Source organism: Falco punctatus (assembly GCF_963210335.1).
Source record: "Falco punctatus genome assembly, chromosome: 15".
NCBI lineage: Eukaryota > Metazoa > Chordata > Aves > Falconiformes > Falconidae > Falco > Falco punctatus.
The window spans coordinates 10,751,386-10,760,010 of record NC_137595.1 but is presented as its reverse complement, the minus strand read 5'-3'; the positions used below and the strand labels follow the sequence as shown (position 1 = coordinate 10,760,010).

General features: G+C 43.4%; 1 protein-coding gene across 20 annotated transcripts in view; it reads left to right on the top strand.

The window, feature by feature from the left end:
* Positions 1 to 8,625, top strand: part of HTR2C (5-hydroxytryptamine receptor 2C) — a 284,555-nt gene that overhangs the window by 76,920 nt on the left and 199,010 nt on the right. For 2 of the 20 annotated variants that reach the window (XM_080365991.1, XM_080365971.1), the window contains exon 2: positions 1,484 to 1,615. The exons of 17 other annotated variants lie outside the window; for them this stretch is intronic. The gene's annotated coding sequence lies outside the window, so the exon portion shown is untranslated. Of the gene's footprint in view, positions 1 to 1,466; positions 1,616 to 8,625 lie in introns of those variants that run through there. One more of the 20 variants, XM_080365972.1, reaches the window with a different exon arrangement.

Sequence of the window (8,625 nt, the reverse complement as noted above, 5' to 3'; positions counted from 1 at the left end):
GTCACTAATTCATTAACAGTTGGTATTTTCTCAGTTCTTATTACAGTGATTTAAAAAACACAATTAACCTCTGAATCAGTGTTGTATTGGGCAGCTGATTTTTGGAGTGTCCTCCAAAAAAGAAGTCTGCAGATGTGAACAGTGTGAGATTTAAGTAAAATTTCTAGAAATGTCAAATATTAGGTGCACATCCCATGCAGGGTGGGAACGAGCTGAGAATGAAACTGGGCTGAGCAGCAGAATGGAAGCCTGGCACCATCACTGCCCAAGGAAACCTTCCTGGGCCACTGCACTGGTGTGAACCCAGCTGATCCGCTGGTGTCTGGAATTTTTTCTGTCTAGAACCGACATTGAGCAAGGAAGATCAAGATTCAAATGCGTGCAATACAGCATCTGTCTCCAAGCGGACTTTCAAGAAAAGGCCAGTGATGTTGGCTGTCCCATAAGCTTTCCATTAGCTGACTCACTTAGCGCTGGGAATAAACAGGAAACTGAATCAAGCTGGCCTGTCTTGGACTTTTCCCCTGAATCCTATTTTTAGCTACACAAATGCAAATCAGAAGTACTTTGCTGTAACTGGTGAGGTACTTTATAATTTATTTGTCAAATTGGTGTGAAATTTCTAAAGCACACGGTTCCAAAAGAATAAGATCTGTTGCTGTAAAACGTCCACTCCCTCTGGGCAGTGAAGACTACTCAGCTGTGCCGGAGGATGAGCTGAGCTGCTGGAACTGGGAATGTCAGGCAGCGATGCAGATGTGAATGGGGTATACTTTCCATGAAATCTGAAGGCAGAAAATATTTAGTATCATAAAAAGAAAAATAATCAGCTTAGCAAAATCCACTTGACAAAGGGTCTGCTTCTGGAAATTAAGTGTTAGGGTTTGGTAACAAAAGGCTAAAATATGGGAAAATTGTGAAACATTTCAAGTATCGTGAAAGAAAACCAAAGTGTCTGTAAAGTCAGCTACAGGGTATAGGTCAGCACTGATGCAGAAATAAGCAGTCTCAAAATCCTCAGGTTTTCACTCCTGTCCATGCCCTACACCATCCTATGTGCTCACACAAGCAGCAAACTTAATTGAGAAGCTGATCAAAATAAGAAATAACTTCTTTTTTTCCATGGGAAGCTTGGTTGGTTTTAGCTTACTCCTAAAGCTCAGGATGAACCTCATACACATGGTGCATAACACTGTATGTTGGGAATGCTTTTGACTTTGTACTTTCATATAGGGCTGTATATAGGTTTTTTTAGGTGTTTGGCAGATGCCTGGCACTTGCAAACGGTGCTTGTTCCCAGTGCCCTGTACTGTGCTTGCCACCCTAGCTGCCGTTCAGAAGCTTGCTCTGAATAGCTTCTACTCTGTTAGTGAAACGTTGGTTACTCTGGAAAGCAAATTACACCATGAAATAATACTTCATAGCAATCCTCAGTACTAAGCCTTTTACAAGCTGTCAATATTTAGGATTTGTCTGTACACAGAGGCTTAGTTTGATCTGCAAGTGAGGCCAGAGATGAAGAGAATTTGCAAGCGGAAGAAAATGAGTGGGCTGGTTCGTGTGCTCAGAAAGCTCCACGGTGTCCATCCCTGCTCCGCCTGCAGCACAGCACCAGGTAAGGAATAAGGTTTTCCCTCTGTCCAAGGCAATTGCAAGGATGTTTTGAGATGTGAGTTGACTGAAAGAGGAGACAAAGCACAGGTTAGTGTAGCACAGAATGTAGCAATCACCTGCTCAGGATCTAAATTGGTCATGCTATTAGCTCGCTGCCTATGCCTGCCTAGTTTTAACATTTTGGGGCTACTGACTCATCTGGGATTTTTGTGGTACAAAGTCTGGATTAGAAATGGAGAAAAAAAGACTGTCACCTTTCTGATCATGATTCCTTCTTTGCAACTGCTTTTACATCTAGCTTTCTGGTGTTTGAAGTCTTCCATCTTGATATGAACCGGGCACAAGTAGTCCTCCTATTTGGGCTTGAAGAGGTGTGTGTAGGAATCACACACGTTACCGTCGTTGAAGAGGTGTGTGTAGGAATCACATTGTCCTGCATTCTGCTCTGTGCAAAAACTCACTGTCTGGGTCTTCATCCCCTGCTTCCCGCAGGCTGTGGACTTAAGGCTTATTACAGCAGTATGAGGGCCACGAGCCTCAATGGACTTTGGGGTGGGACGTTGCAGCCAGGAGCTTTCTTCTAAATTAGAATAAACCCACGAAACAGAAATTCTCTGTGAGCAACCTTCCCTCTGAATTTATCTGTTTAAGGGCTAACACCTCTCCCCTATGAGATCTGTTTCTCTACCTTTGAGCCTTTCTGGCTTTTTAAGTTTAGTCATTGTTTACTGAAGTGTCTCTTCATCGTCTCCTATCAGTTGTGTTGCATCATTTTATTTGGGTGCATTTCTGACCGTTGTTATACCCACCTGATGACCTTGCAGTTATTAATTTGTCTCTGTATCTTTCAACCTTTCACTGCTTGCTGAAATGCTGGTAGCTTCACATAGCCTGTACTGTCTTGTCCTTGCTGCATCTGTAATATTATTCTTTCTGTCTTTTACAATATATATGCTGGTGGCCTTTTGCCAGAACGCTGGTACTGACGCCTGGTGAAACAGGAGAAAATGATTACACTTTGATGAAAAAATAATGCTGGGTTTGTATTTCTGAATGTGAAGTATGCTATAGGCAAACATGAGCACTTTGCCTGCTTAAAATTGATAGCTAGACCAGTTATGGCTGCTTTTCATGTGATAGGGAGCAATTAATTGTCTGTTTGTGTGATATAGTTCTGGAGACAGTGGCAGTTACTGGGCTGCCAGGCAAAGCCCAAGCAGGATTAAGCCACACAGGGTAAAATGTTTCCTGAGGATCTATCGAGGGGAGCAAATGTGGAGATGGGAGGGTTGTTGGGTAAGTGGAAAGATGCTTAAAATGTTTCTTATGGATCATGATTGCAGGGACGGCACCTGCACATATCCCGCCTCTCTTTTTGGTTTGTCGCTGAGGAGTGGGCTTTAGGAGAGGATGCGCTGTACTGAAGAGCTGTGCCGCAGGTAGAGGGCTGCATCTGTAAAAGTTCGGGTGGAGAGAAATCCACTTAGAAGGGTAAAGGCATGGCTGCGTGTGCTGCACCTTGGGGAAAGGCTGTCAGTTTTGAGGTAACTTGCGTTAAAGTATCTGTCAGAAGAAAAACTGAAGCAAAACTAGAAAACTGTCCAACACGTCTAAATGCAGCCCTACAGAAAAAGCAAAACAAGCGTACTGTTGTTAACAAGAGCTTTTGTGACGGGGAGGGAGGGTTGATTTACAGCAGAACATCTGGACAAAAGACCACAGACAGACTTAATAGTGGTGCTTCCCAGGGTTTGCAGAGGACAACTGAGGCCTCCAAATGTCTACAGAGATTTGTAGCTGTCTTGGCACAGTGGAGATAAAAATAGGGCAAAGGTTATCTCTTGAAGATTAATTGCTTTGCATTGTCATGAAACTTGCTTTATTAAAAAATGTCTGAAATTCTGTTAATCATAAAGATACATGTTATGAGACATGTCAACGCTACATCAGGGATGCAACCTCTGCATTGACAGCTGTGACAGGTGATGAGTGGCTGCCTACACTGATCTTCTGTCTGAACTGTTTGAACATGAAGCAGCACCGCTTTAAAAAGGAAACGACCGAAGCTGAGCAGGCTCTTTTTTGCTGGAACGGTTTAAGGGCTGTTCATATAAACAGCTCAAATGGATGGCGAGGAATATAATCTCTGGTGGGAGGTACAGTGCCAAGCTGTTGAAGCAGAGCTGGGGCACAGCTTCAGGTGGGAGAGGACATCCCTGTACTGTCAGAGAAACTGGATTATCAGGTGCCATTTCTCTGTCCACCCTGGTAATAGCAATCCTGTTTGCAGTGTTCCTGCTGTTGTTAAGATTACTGTTTATCACAATGATGTCAGTGGATCCTGGATGCAATTCTGCAGCTTGCTAGAGAGGGGGTTGGTGTCTTTTTGTTGAATTGCATGTTTAAGCAGAAGCTCTATATAAGACACATACCCTTCTGACATTCATTTCATTGCTTTTGTTAATGCTCCTTGAGAGCAGTCACTTTAATTTTACATGATACGCTGTAGTCGGAGTATAAATATCTACATCAGTCTATGTCGTTGCAGGAAATATTGAGCTGCAGAACCTCTGGGGGAATACAGCTCCATAGAGACTCAGAGTACATATTTCTTGAAGTTCATAGTTATTTGAGTGCTTTAATCTAAGACTCTCTTCTCATGAGTTTCAATAGTTATGCCAAAAAATCACAAATCAGCATGGCTGTGATGTCCTTGGAGTGTCTTCTCTGGCCTGTTGGATAAGAAGCAAGAAGATGCTAAGCATTAGTATTCATAGCTGTTGTTAACTTGCCGTGTTCTTATGGCAAATAAAGCACTGCTGTGGGATCCTTTTTACATGGTGTTAGAATGTCTGTTCTGTAGCACCTTAGCTTTTATTTTTCCCAATGACCTGGTTTTTGCTTGTCTGCGCTTACTACCTAAAATATTCTTTAGCTAGTGTAATTCTGGCTGAGTTTTCCTGCTGCTCTCTGGCTGTTCTTTCCTCTGAAAAATGTCATGTTGAAATTAAAATGCCTCATTTCTGCTACCTTGGGGTGGGTGGTGGTTTTCTGACATACTGTCCTGAAAGTAGTAGTGGAAGGAACTGTGGCATTCTGAACTAATACTAGCAATAGAAATGAGCCAGCATGTCAAGGATGATATGCCCTGTTTGTGCTGGCTTGTGGAAGAGGGTAAGAGCCTGCTAAAGCTGCTGGATGACAGTCTTTCTGTGCAAGAGAACCTGCTTTTATTTCTGTGTTGCACGAGAAGACATTGTTGAATGTGCATAGTTGAGGGGGGATGGAGTAGAACAATGCTAGTTAAACCTGGGGGTTTAAGCCTGCGGCAGGCAATGGATATGGCCGCTGTTTTCATAGCTGCCACTGAAACAGATTATCTAGGTTTCCTTCTTGGATTACAGCTGGACTTTGCATGGCTGCCTGCAGGTGCATCATGTTTGAACTGGATGGTCTATGATCACAAAACTTTATAACGCTGCTTTGTATGGTTGGCTTAATTTCATGTGGTAAATGTTTCAGCAGTGTCTGAGAGGTTAGTATAGGGCACAGCCTGCTGTAGAAGCTATCTCCCGGGTGAAATGCAAAGTTTGTCCAGTTAGTGATGTTTCTATTGTGTTGTTTTGGCATACCAGGACTTATACTTTGGCTTATAATACTGCATAGGCCACAAAGAGAAAGCAATAGGCAGCACGTAGGGAGCTGCAGTAGGAAGTGAGTCCATCTGCAGAGAATCAAATACTTGAGTAATTCATTAGGTGACTCATCCTGTGATGGTTCTTTGGATCTGTAATAAGAATTAGTACTTCTTCTTACACAGAGGAGAGAAAAATGTATTCAGAGTTTCTAGCAAAGCATAGAAAGTGACTTTGAAGCCTTGACAAATATTCCTATGACTTAGGGATCCAGTGCATGGGGACAGTTTATCAGTCTGGGCCAGCTGAGAGACTGCCTTGAATGAAGTAATCTTGATCAGCACTGAAGCCTGCTAACACAAAGATGTGAGCAAAGCCAAATATGTGCCTGCTTCTAGTTTCCTCTTTGATGCTGGCTTCAGTAAGAATCTCAAAAAACAAAATCTAGCATTCTCATTTGTATTAAAGCAGTCAAAGGATGCAGGTCAACTTCAGATGCTGATCTCTTCAGCTGCTAGCAAAAGATGTTGCATTTTTACTGGAACAGGCAGCAAGGTAGATCAATTGGAACAGAGCTTTCAACTTCTGCTCAAAAAGCAGAAACTTTTATGTGCACAAGAGAAAATCTTTCCAGTTCATTAACAAAGAAAGAAGGAACCTCTTGGTCAGACTGTTGGATCGCTCTAGCTAATACCCACTCTTCCTGGGGTACACATCGGGGTATGCTGTCCTTTCATCTCTCTTATATCAGATCTGTACCTTCCTCCTCTGCCTGAAGCCATGGTTCTAATCTTTCTCACTTTCAGGAGGTCCCAGCAGAATCCTCGCCATCATTTCAGATACTTTTCTGACTGTACTTCTTAACTTGTCATCTCCTCCACATACACAGGGTGTTACTTCTGAAAGCGTCAGTGCTCGTTGTCTTGATTTCCTAGTATGAGACTTAAAGGTTTGTCATTTTTGGAAAATTGTCAGTGAAGTAATTGTGTGCTTGAACAGTCACTTGAAAATGTAAGTTGTCCTCAGGCAGTAACTGTGCGCATGCTTTTTGGAACGTATTTGTAAAGCAGCTTTAAATAATGTAGTTTCAGCAATCTCAGGATTTTATACATGATGATCCTGAGCGAGTGTGGTCAGTGGCTCTGTAGTTTTACAAACTGTTTTTCAGCCTTGTGTTTTTTCTTTTATTTGGGATGTTTTTGTTAATTTTTGGTTGGGATTGGTTTTTAGGTTTTGGTGTGGGTTTTTTTTTTATTTCTTCGGTTTTGTTTGTGGGTTGGTTTTTTTTGAGGGGTTGTCCATTTTGATGGTTCATCTTCTACTTCTATTCCTAGGGAACTCTATTCACATCTGAAGCTTCTTTAGCTGTTTCTGTTCTGAGTCTCCTCTCCAAGTACTGTCTGACACCACAGGGTAACCCCTGCCCACGCAGCAAATGCAGCACTCCTGCTTCCTTCCCGCAGCAATGCCTTGCTGCTGCCTACCCTAGTGGTGCAGGTCTCCAGCATGTCCTTTCTGTCCTGAACCAGTATAAAAAGGAAGCCCCTGAATCCTCCTGCTTCTTCAGAGAAGCCGTGACTCCAGTTCATCTACTGGCAGGACTTGTGCTCCCTGCAGCCTGACGTCCTAGCTATTGCCCCACTCCTCGTCTCTTCTGCCTCTGCCATTCCTCTTTGATGCCCTTTTCTGCCTCTGTCTCCACCTCTCAGGCTGAGGTCCTTCATGTCTCATGAGTCCTCAAGGAAGGCAGTGTGTTGGGCTCCTCAGGTGCCTTGATTTTTATTTATTTTTGGCCAAATATTCAGTCCTCATCCTCTTTTACTTCTACCTTCTGCGTTTTTTCTCACCCGTCTACACCAGACCCAGGCTCAGAGCATGTGTCAGAGATATCCCAATCCTATCTCAGCCTCTGTGCCTGAATCCCAGCAGAGCTGTTGCATTTCCCTCCCCTCCAAGCTGGGGTTGCTCAGACAGCAGTTGTGGTGGTGTGCTATGGTATTATTCGTTACGCCTTTGCACTCACACCTTCTGTGTGGAGGTGCTCTCTCTCTAGCATGGTGGTATACGATGCATCGCACTCACTGTTAAGGCACTGGTGGATGTTGCTTTTTCAGGTTTGGCTAAACCTGTTCATTTTGGGCAGTGTTCACTGGAAACTGTGTGGTCTTGGCTGGCCACCAGTGGTAAGTGTGGTGGCAGGTTATGACTGTTGGGATCTGCTCTCCAAGCTGTTCTGAGCATACTTCATCTTTTTAAAACCAGCCAGTCTTGTGTCCTGTTCTAATAAGATTGGGGGGTGGGGTGGGAAGAGGTTTTATAATGAAGATTTTGAAGCATTAAACACATCAACACTTGAAACATTTTGTACCTGTTCAGTTTTCAACCTTAAGGAAATTTACTGAAGATGTTAGCTGTTTGCACAACAAACTTCTGATGATAAAGTTTCTTACCAAGGAGGGAACAAATCTAATATTTTCTGCCTGTGACTGTAACTCTGAGTGTGACTTGCATTAGATCTTGGTGCAATTTGGCAAGTTTTATGCTGATTCACTTTGGATATGGGAGGGCTGAAAACTATTCATGCTAACCTGAGTGTGCAGGATGTGAGTCATTGCCTGCTGGTCATTGCCTGGTCTGGCTAAGAAGGATATTTTCTATGAACTGAGGCTGTGCATCTTTGAAAACTACTCTTTTACATATTCATGAAAATTTACCTAAATTCATTGCAGCTTTGCACTGAAAGTGAATTGCATCCTAGGAAATGCCAGATGGCCTGTGCTTTTATATTTAAACAATTACTGCATCAGAAATATAAAGCCCCAAAACCTGCTCTCAAACCTTTGAAAGAATAAATCATTTAACTACCACTGTGGACATGTAAGAGCTGTGTGCAACTCCCTGCAGGCTTCTTGAAGTTTCTGTTCAGGAGCACATCAATACGTGGTCCTGAGCTGCTGTCTTTTTTTGGTCTTTTACTCATTTCTGATGACCCTCCTTGAACACTAGTCTGGGCATAAGGAGCAGCTTGATTTTTGTGGAGATCCAACAGTGGGGGTTGTGGGATATGTAATGATGGGCCAGTTCCAGGAATGACCCGCACTGTGACATTGGAGCCACTTCTTGCCCTGGAAACAGCATCTAGATCTATCCCCTCTGCTTGATTGATGCAGTCCTGCTGCACTGCCAGGCAAACATCAGCTTTAGCATGTCCCAGCCATGGGCAAGAGCCTCCCAAGCCTCTTCTGGCTGCTTCGAGTAGGCTGCGCACAGAGCTTTTGAGAGGCACAGATAGCTGTGCCATCAGAGAATATTCTGCCTCAGGGATGGAGCTGAAGTCCTCCTGGTAGGCATGCAGCAATGTTTTCTGACAGCAAGA